Below are 13291 nucleotides of genomic sequence, written 5' to 3'. Positions count from 1 at the left end.
CGGGGGCCTACACTGCTGTTAAGACGGCCCTGGTTTCAGGTCGTCCGTCCTGGCTCATTTTAAGCCTTGGCTTCAGATCTCTTCATCTTCAGTCCATCTGAGAGGACATTAGCCAGAGGGTCCTCGTCATTGTGATCGGGCAGTAGCATCATCTCCTTGATCAGTCTGCCCACTACACTACCTAGGGAAGCGCCACAGCGCAGCTGGTTTTCTACATGGCTGGCTACTGGCACTACATTGATGTAGACCTCATAACGTTTCTTTGCATAGTGCAGGAGCCAGCAGCTATCCTTTATTCAGTGGAGAGATGAGAGAAAGGCACCCGGCGGCATGGGAGCACAGGTCACACAGCCTTCCTTGCAGCCCTGGGCTCACGGGTGGGTCAAGCGGCAGACTGAATCTGTGTGTGACTGGGTGCAGGCGGAGCGGCGGTTCCTAGAGATAGTTCAGGCACCATAGCAGCTGCATCCCCTATAGAATGGAAGTTGATGTGTTGGAGCAGGAAAATGGGCAAGCATAAGTATCTTAGTGACTTTGACATGGGCCAAATTGTCATGACTAGATTACTGGGTCAGAGCATCTTTTAAATGACAGGTCGTGTGGGGTATTCCCAGTGCCAGATTAATGGGGGTGATTCAGAGTTGATCGTAGCTGTGCTAAATTTAGCACAGCTACGATCAGGCACATTGACATGCGGGGAGACGCCCAGCACAGGACTAGCCTGCCCTGCATGTCAGTCCCTGCCCCGTCATATAAGTACAAAAGCATCACACAGCGGCGATGCTTTTGTACTTCACGAGTAGCCCTCAGCCAGTGCAGCTCCTGCTACTCGTCGCTGCCCGGGTCACAGCGGCTGTGTGTGATGTCACGCAGCTGCCTCGGCCCGCCCCCACAACGGTCCGGGCATGCCTGTGTTGCCCGGGCTGTGTACCCCTAAACGGCGGCTAAAAGCCGCCAGCCCATCCCCTCCTGCTCAGCGACCGCCTCTGCCTGTCAATCAGGCAGAGGCGATCGCTGGGCTTCGAAAGCCGTCGGCTGTCTGGTATGCGCCAGCGCACTGCAGTGCCGGCGCATGCGCACTTCAGACCTGATCATTGCTGTGCAAACACGCACAGCAGCGATCAGGTCTGAATTAGCCCAAATGTCCACATGGATTTGGAGCTAAAATTAATGAAGTGCCTATTGTGTGCTGCTGCAGGGGGTGTGAACAGCAAAAAGGGGGCAGAGCTGTACCACTGCTGCATTTGTTCAGTGGTTCTAGTGTGTCTTCACTTTTCAAATTTATCTGGGAGGCTTCACAAATGGCATTTGTTTAAAACGCCATTTGTGTGTTTTGCTGGCTACAGTGCCCGGGCTGGTCCGTTCTTGTGCCTAACTAGCAAATCATACTATGACTCCTCTCACCCCCAATGATACATAGGGCCCCATTTATCAATGGGGCCCTATTCGCATGCAGCGGTTCTTTGCTGCGGTGAGAACGGGTCAGAACTGTGCATGCGCGGCAGCCGCAATGCGCACGGGCATCGTTGCAGCGGCCTGAACAAAAAAGAAAGTGATCGCTAGCACCATCGCAAGAAGATTGACAGCGGGGAGGCATTCCGGGGCGTCTACTCACCATTTTCCGGATGTGGAGATCCGAACGCAGGCATGTCCAGGCGTTTGGAGGGCGGCTGTCTGACGTCAATCCCGGGACCTTCGTCGCTGGATCTGTCGCACAGGGTAAGTAGGTCTGACCCTGGTCTTGTTTTGCAGGAAACTTTTTTAGCATAGCAGGGCTGCACAAGCGATCGCAGCCCTGCTATGCTAAAATACACTCCCCCATAGGCGGCGTCTAGTTGATCACAAAAGTTGCTTGGTGCGATCAACTCGGAATGCCCACCTATACCGCCGTCTATACAGTGTATTGCTGTTTGCTGAATACTGAAAAGAGGGCTTATGTCTCATTGCCCGCTGACAGTGTAATAAGTTAATTCATGGACAGACGGTGAGCTGCATGTGGAGTGTGGTTGGCACTAGTGATGAGCAGGTTCGGTTCCTCGGAATCCGAACCCGCCCGAACTTCAGGTTTTTTTACACGGGGCCGAGCGACTCGGATCTTCCCGCCTTGCTCGGTTAACCCGAGCGCGCCCGAACGTCATCATCCCGCTGTCGGATTCTCGCGAGGCTCGGATTCTATCGCGAGACTCGGATTCTATATAAGGAGCCGCGCGTCGCCGCCATTTTCACACGTGCATTGAGATTGATAGGGAGAGGACGTGGCTGGCGTCCTCTCCGTTTAGACTAGAGTACTAGAGAGAGACACAAATTTTGGGGAGCATATTATTAGGAGGAGTACTACTTGCTGCTGATAGTGTGACCAGTGACCACCAGTTTAATTAATCCGTTCTCTGCCTGAAAAAAAACGATACACAGTGTGACACAGTCACATACCATATCTGTGCTCAGCCCAGTGTGCTGCATCATATGTAATACTGTATATCATTATCTGACTGTGCTGAGTGCTCACTGCTCACACAGCTTAATTGTGGGGGAGACTGGGGAGCAGTTATAGCAGGAGTACATATTTTAAGTACAGTGCACACTTTTGCAGCCAGAGTGCCACTGCCAGTGTGACTGACCAGTGACCACTGACCACCAGTATTGTGATTGTCTGCTGACCACCAGTATATTGTGATTGTCTGCCTGAAAAAGTTAAACACTCGTCGTGTGGTGTTTTTATAAACGCATTCTGCAGACAGTGTCCAGCAGGTCCGTCATTACATAATATATACCTGTCCGGCTGCAGTACTAGTGTGATATATATATATATTTTAATTTTATCTCATTATCATCCAGTCTATATTAGCAGCAGACACAGTACGGTAGTCCACGGCTGTAGCTACCTCTGTGTCGGCAGTCGCTCGTCCATCCATAATTGTATACCACCTACCCGTGGTTTTTTTTTTTCTATCTTCTTGATACTAGTAGCTTACTTTAGGAGTCTGCAGTGCTGACAGACAGTGTCCAGCAGGTCCGTCATTACATAATATATACCTGTCCGGCTGCAGTACTAGTGTGATATATATATATATTTTAATTTTATCTCATTATCATCCAGTCTCTATTAGCAGCAGACACAGTACGGTAGTCCACGGCTGTAGCTACCTCTGTGTCGGCAGTCGCTCGTCCATCCATAATTGTATACCACCTACCCGTGTTTTTTTTTTTCTATCTTCTTGATACTAGTAGCAAACTTTAGGAGTCTGCAGTGCTGACAGACAGTGTCCAGCAGGTCCGTCATTACATAATATATACCTGTCCGGCTGCAGTACTAGTGTGATATATATATATATTTTAATTTTATCTCATTATCATCCAGTCTATATTAGCAGCAGACACAGTACGGTAGTCCACGGCTGTAGCTACCTCTGTGTCGGCAGTCGCTCGTCCATCTATAATTGTATACCACCTACCCGTGGTTTTTTTTTTTTTCTATCTTCTTGATACTAGTAGCTTACTTTAGGAGTCTGCAGTGCTGAGTCTGACAGACAGTGTCCAGCAGGTCCGTCATTACATAATATATACCTGTCCGGCTGCAGTACTAGTGTGATATATATATATTTTAATTTTATCTCATTATCATCCAGTCTATATTAGCAGCAGACACAGTACGGTAGTCCACGGCTGTAGCTACCTCTGTGTCGGCAGTCGCTCGTCATCCATAAGTATACTAGTATCCATCCATCTCCATTGTTTACCTGAGGTGCCTTTTAGTTGTGCCTATTAAAATATGGAGAACAAAAATGTTGAGGTTCCAAAATTAGGGAAAGATCAAGATCCACTTCCACCTCGTGCTGAAGCTGCTGCCACTAGTCATGGCCGAGACGATGAAATGCCAGCAACGTCGTCTGCCAAGGCCGATGCCCAATGTCATAGTACAGAGCATGTAAAATCCAAAACACCAAATATCAGTAAAAAAAGGACTAAAATATCTAAAATAAAATTGTCGGAGGAGAAGCGTAAACTTGCCAATATGCCATTTACCACACGGAGTGGCAAGGAACGGCTGAGGCCCTGGCCTATGTTCATGGCTAGTGGTTCAGCTTCACATCAGGATGGAAGCACTCAGCCTCTCGCTAGAAAAATGAAAAGACTCAAGCTGGCAAAAGCACAGCAAAGAACTGTGCGTTCTTCGAAATCCCAAATCCACAAGGAGAGTCCAATTGTGTCGGTTGCGATGCCTGACCTTCCCAACACTGGACGTGAAGAGCATGCGCCTTCCACCATTTGCACGCCCCCTGCAAGTGCTGGAAGGAGCACCCGCAGTCCAGTTCCTGATAGTCAGATTGAAGATGTCAGTGTTGAAGTACACCAGGATGAGGAGGATATGGGTGTTGCTGGCGCTGGGGAGGAAATTGACAAGGAGGATTCTGATGGTGAGGTGGTTTGTTTAAGTCAGGCACCCGGGGAGACACCTGTTGTCCGTGGGAGGAATATGGCCATTGACATGCCTGGTGAAAATACCAAAAAAATCAGCTCTTCGGTGGGGAAGTATTTCAACAGAAATGCGGACAACATTTGTCAAGCCGTGTGTTGCCTTTGTCAAGCTGTAATAAGTAGGGGTAAGGACGTTAACCACCTCGGAACATCCTCCCTTATACGTCACCTGCAGCGCATTCATAATAAGTCAGTGACAAGTTCAAAAACTTTGGGCGACAGCGGAAGCAGTCCACTGACCAGTAAATCCCTTCCTCTTGTAACCAAGCTCACGCAAACCACCCCACCAACTCCCTCAGTGTCAATTTCCTCCTTCCCCAGGAATGCCAATAGTCCTGCAGGCCATGTCACTGGCAATTCTGACGAGTCCTCTCCTGCCTGGGATTCCTCCGATGCATCCTTGCGTGTAACGCCTACTGCTGCTGGCGCTGCTGTTGTTGCTGCTGGGAGTCGATGGTCATTCCAGAGGGGAAGTCGTAAGACCACTTTTACTACTTCCACCAAGCAATTGACTGTCCAACAGTCCTTTGCGAGGAAGATGAAATATCACAGCAGTCATCCTGCTGCAAAGCGGATAACTGAGGCCTTGGCATCCTGGGTGGTGAGAAACGTGGTTCCGGTATCCATCATTACTGCAGAGCCAACTAGAGACTTGTTGGAGGTACTGTGTCCCCGGTACCAAATACCATCTAGGTTCCATTTCTCTAGGCAGGCGATACCGAAAATGTACACAGACCTCAGAAAAAGAGTCACCAGTGTCCTAAAAAATGCAGCTGTACCCAATGTCCACTTAACCACTGACATGTGGACAAGTGGAGCAGGGCAGGGTCAGGACTATATGACTGTGACAGCCCACTGGGTAGATGTATGGACTCCCGCCGCAAGAACAGCAGCGGCGGCACCAGTAGCAGCATCTCGCAAACGCCAACTCTTTCCTAGGCAGGCTACGCTTTGTATCACCGGTTTCCAGAATACGCACACAGCTGAAAACCTCTTACGGCAACTGAGGAAGATCATCGCGGAATGGCTTACCCCAATTGGACTCTCCTGTGGATTTGTGGCATCGGACAACGCCAGCAATATTGTGTGTGCATTAAATATGGGCAAATTCCAGCACGTCCCATGTTTTGCACATACCTTAAATTTGGTGGTGCAGAATTATTTAAAAAACGAGAGGGGCGTGCAAGAGATGCTGTCGGTGGCCAGAAGAATTGCGGGACACTTTCGGCGTACAGGCACCACGTACAGAAGACTGGAGCATCACCAAAAACGCCTGAACCTGCCCTGCCATCATCTGAAGCAAGAAGTGGTAACGAGGTGGAATTCAACCCTATATATGCTTCAGAGGTTGGAGGAGCAGCAAAAGGCCATTCAAGCCTATACAATTGAGCACGATATAGGAGGTGGAATGCACCTGTCTCAAGCGCAGTGGAGAATGATTTCAACGTTGTGCAAGGTTCTGCTGCCCTTTGAACTTGCCACACGTGAAGTCAGTTCAGACACTGCCAGCCTGAGTCAGGTCATTCCCCTCATCAGGCTTTTGCAGAAGAAGCTGGAGACATTGAAGGAGGAGCTAACACAGAGCGATTCCGCTAGGCACGTGGGACTTGTGGATGGAGCCCTTAATTCGCTTAACAAGGATTCACGGGTGGTCAATCTGTTGAAATCAGAGCACTACATTTTGGCCACCGTGCTCGATCCTAGATTTAAAACCTACCTTGGATCTCTCTTTTCGGCAGACACAAGTCTGCTGGGGTTCAAAGACCTGCTGGTGAGAAAATTGTCAAGTCAAGCGGAACGCGACCTGTCAACATCTCCTCCTTCACATTCTCCCGCAACTGGGGGTGCGAGGAAAAGGCTCAGAATTCCGAGCCCACCCGCTGGCGGTGATGCAGGGCAGTCTGGAGCGACTGCTGATGCTGACATCTTGTCCGGACTGAAGGACCTGCCAACGATTACGGACATGTCGTCTACTGGCACTGCATATGATTCTCTCCCCATTGAAAGAATGGTGGAGGATTATATGAGTGACCGCATCCAAGTAGGCACGTCAGACAGTCCGTACTTATACTGGCAGGAAAAAGAGGCAATTTGGAGGCCCTTGCACAAACTGGCTTTATTCTACCTAAGTTGCCCTCCCACAAGTGTGTACTCCGAAAGAGTGTTTAGTGCCGCCGCTCACCTTGTCAGCAATCGGCGTACAAGGTTACTTCCAGAAAATGTGGAGAAGATGATGTTCATTAAAATGAATTATAATCAATTCCTCCGTGGAGACATTGACCAGCAGCAATTGCCTCCACAAAGTACACAGGGAGCTGAGATGGTGGATTCCAGTGGGGACGAATTGATAATCTGTGAGGAGAGGTTGTACACGGTGATATATCGGAGGATGATGATGAGGTGGACATCTTGCCTCTGTAGAGCCAGTTTGTGCAAGGAGAGATTAATTGCTTCTTTTTTGGTGGGGGTCCAAACCAACCCGTCATTTCAGTCACAGTCGTGTGGCAGACCCTGTCACTGAAATGATGGGTTGGTTAAAGTGTGCATGTCCTGTTTATACAACATAAGGGTGGGTGGGAGGGCCCAAGGACAATTCCATCTTGCACCTCTTTTTTCTTTAATTTTTATTTGCGTCATGTGCTGTTTGGGGAGTATTTTTTTGAAGGGCCATCCTGCGTGACACTGCAGTGCCACTCCTAGATGGGCCAGGTGTTTGTGTCGGCCACTAGGGTCGCTTATCTTACTCACACAGCTACCTCATTGCGCCTCTTTTTTTCTTTGCGTCATGTGCTGTTTGGGGAGTGTTTTTTGGAAGGGCCATCCTGCGTGACACTGCAGTGCCACTCCTAGATGGGCCAGGTGTTTGTGTCGGCCACTAGGGTCGCTTAGCTTACTCACACAGCTACCTCATTGCGCCTCTTTTTTTCTTTGCGTCATGTGCTGTTTGGGGAGTGTTTTTTGGAAGGGCCATCCTGCGTGACACTGCAGTGCCACTCCTAGATGGGCCAGGTGTTTGTGTCGGCCACTAGGGTCGCTTAGCTTACTCACACAGCTACCTCATTGCGCCTCTTTTTTTCTTTGCGTCATGTGCTGTTTGGGGAGTGTTTTTTGGAAGGGCCATCCTGCGTGACACTGCAGTGACACTCCTAGATGGGCCAGGTGGTTGTGTCGGCCACTAGGGTCGCTTAGCTTAGTCATCCAGCGACCTCGGTGCAAATTTTAGGACTAAAAATAATATTGTGAGGTGTGAGGTGTTCAGAATAGACTGAAAATGAGTGGAAATTATGGTTTTTGAGGTTAATAATACTTTGGGATCAAAATGACCCCCAAATTCTATGATTTAAGCTGTTTTTTAGGGTTTTTTGAAAAAAACACCCGAATCCAAAACACACCCGAATCCGACAAAAAAAATTCGGTGAGGTTTTGCCAAAACGCGGTCGAACCCAAAACACGGCCGCGGAACCGAACCCAAAACCAAAACACAAAACCCGAAAAATTTCAAGTGCACATCTCTAGTTGGCACCACGGTAGAGTGCAGAGCTGCAAGTCATCAGTGTTACAAGACAGTTAAGATCACCCATTTTCACTTTAAATATGTACTATATGGAAACACCACTGAATGTGTTAGTGTGCCTATATCTGGGCAGTAATAAGTAATAACCTGTTTGGCTATCTATTTCTATTTGGAACGACTTTGGACATCCGCATTTGACTTTGGTATATCTCCAAGTGTCAAAAACAGGCTAATCTTGCATGAGAATGCTAACTCAACTAAACATAAATCTTAGTAAATTTACCTCTTTGATTCTCAAAACTTATTGGGGTGCAGTGAATTGCTGACTCACACAATCAACTAATGGTGTAGGTTCTATCCCTGCATTCTGGTAGATCATTTGTATTTCTCTTACGTCCTAGAGGATACTGGGGTCCATTTAGTACCATGGGGTATAGACCAGTGACGTGCGGTGGGGTGAGGCAGGTGAGGCAGAGCCTTTCCTGTCATACTTACATTTGTACCAGAGTTTTGACTGTATAAAGTATATGAAAAATACAAAGAATATGTTTGAAATATCTTCTTTGCATTATTCTAATCATTTTTATAGCCAAAACTCGGGAGTAAAAAGTCTATGGCAGGTGAGACAGTGCCTCACCTGTGTATCTTTTCAACACATCTCTGATCAAAACTCACCAAATTTCCAGGAGTTTATACTGCTGCACCTGTGTATAATGCCCAGATGTACCCTTTGGCTCATATTTTGTGTGTAAATCTGGCTCTGGTGCTAGCTAGTGCCACCTTAGCCTTTTAGCTCACCGCACGTCCCTGGTATAGACGAGTCCACTAGGAGCCATAGGCCATACTTGCCTACTTTTGAAAAGTAGTTTCAGGGAGATTATAAATTGCACACTAATGCGCCGTGCGGAACGCTGCTGAGGGGGCGTGTCACAGTCCACCCAAGGGGCGTGTTTATCTCCTTGTATGGGCATGTCTATTGTCAGCGCTAAACACTAACATCACACCTACATTACACAGCAGGGCTATACGCCGACATCACACCAACATCATTATACACATACAGTATAAGTTACATACTTACACATGTGACAGACATTACATAGTATCTGAGGTTGAAAAAAGACAATTGTCCATCGAGTTCAACCTATTTGTGGTGTCCTATGCATGATGATTTGACTAAAATTTCTGACTGATGCTGCTGTCAGCCGTTACATTTTATCCCTATTTATAGTAACTATAATGCATGACTATGCACCATACCCCTGGATATCCTTATCCATTAGGAATTTATCTAACCCATTCTTAAAGGTGTTGACAGATTCCGCCATTACAACTCCCTCGGGCAGGGAATTCCAAACACGTATTGTCCTTACAGTGAAAAAGCCTTTACGCCGTATTGTGCGGAATCTCCTCTCCTCTAACCTGAGCGAGTGTCCACGAGTCCTCTGTGTTGATCTAACCAAAAACAGGTCCCGCGCAAGCTCTGTGTATTGTCCCCTTATACATTAATCCAGCTTTGATGGTAACTACTACTTTAAAGTTTAAACTTTAATGTCCTTACATTTTTTTTGCAGCGGATGGTGAAGGGGCGAGAGCGAGCAGGAGAGGGGATTCTGTGTGGGGGAGAGTGGGTTAAGGGATGCCATGGATGAGGAAGAGGTGGAGTTTGGAGCTGTGAGGAAACAGGGAAGGGAATCTGTGTGGGGTACTGGGGGTTCTGCAGATAGGGAAGGGGGGGGGGGAGTTTGGAGCAGTGAGAGGAGAAAGAGTTAGCCTCAGGAAACAAGCTACTGACAGTGGAGAAGCCTGTAATAGGTGCACTAATACAGGCTCTCTTGTGTGTATCACATTGGCAAATACAGGAGTTTTATTTGGGGAGGGGGGTTTGTCCATTTGAATATAAATATATATATATATATATATATATATATATATATATATTAGTACATGCAAGCATACACACATATAAAACACCCCCACCCACACACACTTCCCCACTCACTAAGCAGGGGAGATCAGCTGCGTGCAAGACACGGCAGTGAAGGCACTATTCTATTAGGCCCCGCCCCCAAAATGCCGCGATTTGCGGGTCTTCCAGCCTGTTAGATGATAGGAGCGCTGTGGTTCTGCTGCCTGTCAATGACTGTGGTGCTGGGCTGCCAGCTCTAAGTGGATGCCGGGACTGGTGACCGGAGGAGATCGCACAGAAACTCCTCCAAACTGCAGTGCAGGAATCTGACAGGTTCCGGAGGGCTATCTCAAAGCATGGTGAGTGACATGCTGTAAATCCGGTAAGGGAGGTTGGGGGACTGAGAGACACGTGCAGTAGGAATCCGGGAGTTGCACTAAAGTTTGCGGGACAGCGGGGGACTGTGGCAAAATACGGGAGCCTCCCGCTAAATGCGGGAGGGTAGGCAAGTCTGCCATAGGCACTGTAAGAATTTGATAGTGTGGGCTGGCTCCTCCCTCTATGCCCCTCCTACCAGACTCAGTTTAGAAAATGTGCCGGAGGAGCCGGTCACGCTGAAGGAAGCTCCTGAAGAGTTTTCTGCATTTATTTTCTATGTTTGTTATTTTCAGACAGGGCTGGTTGGCACCAGCCTGCCTGCTTCGTGGGACTTAGGGGGTGAAACGGCCCAACCTCTTGAAGGGTTAATGGTCCCGTTCCCCGCTGACAAGACACTGAGCTCCTGAGGGAACTAGAAAATACAGGAAAAATGGTGTAAAAGAATCCCACTGAGCGCCTTTCACCACAGTTATATGATAAACAGAAGGTATACAATACTCCCCTTATTCGTTAATTTCTCCTCAGACAGTATCACATCAGATAAGCGTCAATCAGCATATGAGGAGAAAAAAAACAGAGCAAATCATGTGCAGAAACATAACATTTAATTCCAGAGAATAAACATCAAACAGTTAAAAACTAGAGATGAGCAGGTTCGGTTCCTCGGAAACCGAACCCGCCCGAACTTCAGGTTTTTTTACACGGGTCCGAGCGACTCGGATCTTCCCGCCTTGCTCGGTTAACCCGAGCGCGCCCGAATGTCATCATCCCGCTGTCGGATTCTCGCGAGGCTCGGATTCTATCGCGAGACTCGGATTCTATATAAGGAGCCGCGCGTCGCCGCCATTTTCACACGTGCATTGAGATTGATAGGGAGAGGACGTGGCTGGCGTCCTCTCCGTTTATAGAGAGTGAGACTAGAGTAGAGAGAGACACAGTATTATTTACTTTAGTAATTTTGGGGAGCATTAGGAGGAGTACTACTACTTGCTGAAGTGATAGTGTGACTGTATATCTGACTTGTGGGGGAGACAGTGGGGAGCAGTTAGAGTCTGAGAGCAGGAGTACATATTTTAACGTACAGTGCACACTTTTGCTGGCACTCTGCTGCCAGAGTGCCACACTGCCATTGTGACCACACTGACCACCAGTATATATTGTGATTGTCTGCTTAGGAGTACTACTTGCAAGTTGCTGATAGTGTGACCAGTGACCTGACCACCAGTTTAATTAATCACCACCAGTTTAATATATATATATATATATATAATTGTATATAATATATATATAATTGTATATGTATACCACCTACCCGTGTTTTTTTTTTCTTTCTTTCTTCTTGATACATACTACTATAGTAGCTTACTGTAGCAGTCTGCGGTGCTGCTGAGCTGACAGTGTCCAGCAGGTCCGTCATCAGTCATTACATAATAAATATATATACCTGTCCGGCTGCAGTACTAGTGATATTATATATATATATATTAATTTCATCTCATTATCATCCAGTCTATATTAGCAGCAGACACAGTACGGTAGTCCACGGCTGTAGCTACCTCTGTGTCGGCAGTCGCTGGTCCATCCATAATTGTATACCACCTACCCGTGGTTTTTTTTTTCTCTTTCTTCTTGATACATACTACTATAGTAGCTTACTGTAGCAGTCTGCGGTGCTGCTGAGCTGACAGTGTCCAGCAGGTCCGTCATCAGTCATTACATAATAAATATATATACCTGTCCGGCTGCAGTACTAGTGATATTATATATATATATATATTAATTTCATCTCATTATCATCCAGTCTATATTAGCAGCAGACACAGTACGGTAGTCCACGGCTGTAGCTACCTCTGTGTCGGCAGTCGCTGGTCCATCCATAATTGTATACCACCTACCCGTGGTTTTTTTTTTTCTCTTTCTTCTTGATACATACTACTATAGTAGCTTACTGTAGCAGTCTGCGGTGCTGCTGAGCTGACAGTGTCCAGCAGGTCCGTCATCAGTCATTACATAATAAATATATATACCTGTCCGGCTGCAGTACTAGTGATATTATATATATATATATATATATATATATTAATTTCATCTCATTATCATCCAGTCTATATTAGCAGCAGACACAGTACGGTAGTCCACGGCTGTAGCTACCTCTGTGTCGGCAGTCGCTGGTCCATCCATAATTGTATACCACCTACCCGTGGTTTTTTTTTCTCTTTCTTCTTGATACATACTACTATAGTAGCTTACTGTAGCAGTCTGCGGTGCTGCTGAGCTGACAGTGTCCAGCAGGTCCGTCATCAGTCATTACATAATAAATATATATACCTGTCCGGCTGCAGTACTAGTGATATTATATATATATATATATATTAATTTCATCTCATTATCATCCAGTCTATATTAGCAGCAGACACAGTACGGTAGTCCACGGCTGTAGCTACCTCTGTGTCGGCAGTCGCTGGTCCATCCATAATTGTATACCACCTACCCGTGGTTTTTTTTTTCTCTTTCTTCTTGATACATACTACTATAGTAGCTTACTGTAGCAGTCTGCGGTGCTGCTGAGCTGACAGTGTCCAGCAGGTCCGTCATCAGTCATTACATAATAAATATATATACCTGTCCGGCTGCAGTACTAGTGATATTATATATATATATATATATATATTAATTTCATCTCATTATCATCCAGTCTACATTAGCAGCAGACACAGTACGGTAGTCCACGGCTGTAGCTACCTCTGTGTCGGCAGTCGCTGGTCCATCCATAATTGTATACCACCTACCCGTGGTTTTTTTTTTTCTCTTTCTTCTTGATACATACTACTATAGTAGCTTACTGTAGCAGTCTGCGGTGCTGCTGAGCTGACAGTGTCCAGCAGGTCCGTCATCAGTCATTACATAATAAATATATATACCTGTCCGGCTGCAGTACTAGTGATATTATATATATATATATATTAATTTCATCTCATTATCATCCAGTCTATATTAGCAGCAGACACAGTACG

This window comes from Pseudophryne corroboree, chromosome 1 (assembly GCF_028390025.1).
Source record: "Pseudophryne corroboree isolate aPseCor3 chromosome 1, aPseCor3.hap2, whole genome shotgun sequence".
In the NCBI taxonomy this organism is placed as follows: domain Eukaryota; kingdom Metazoa; phylum Chordata; class Amphibia; order Anura; family Myobatrachidae; genus Pseudophryne; species Pseudophryne corroboree.
The sequence above is the reverse complement of the archived record's forward strand: the minus strand, read 5'-3'. Positions refer to the sequence as shown.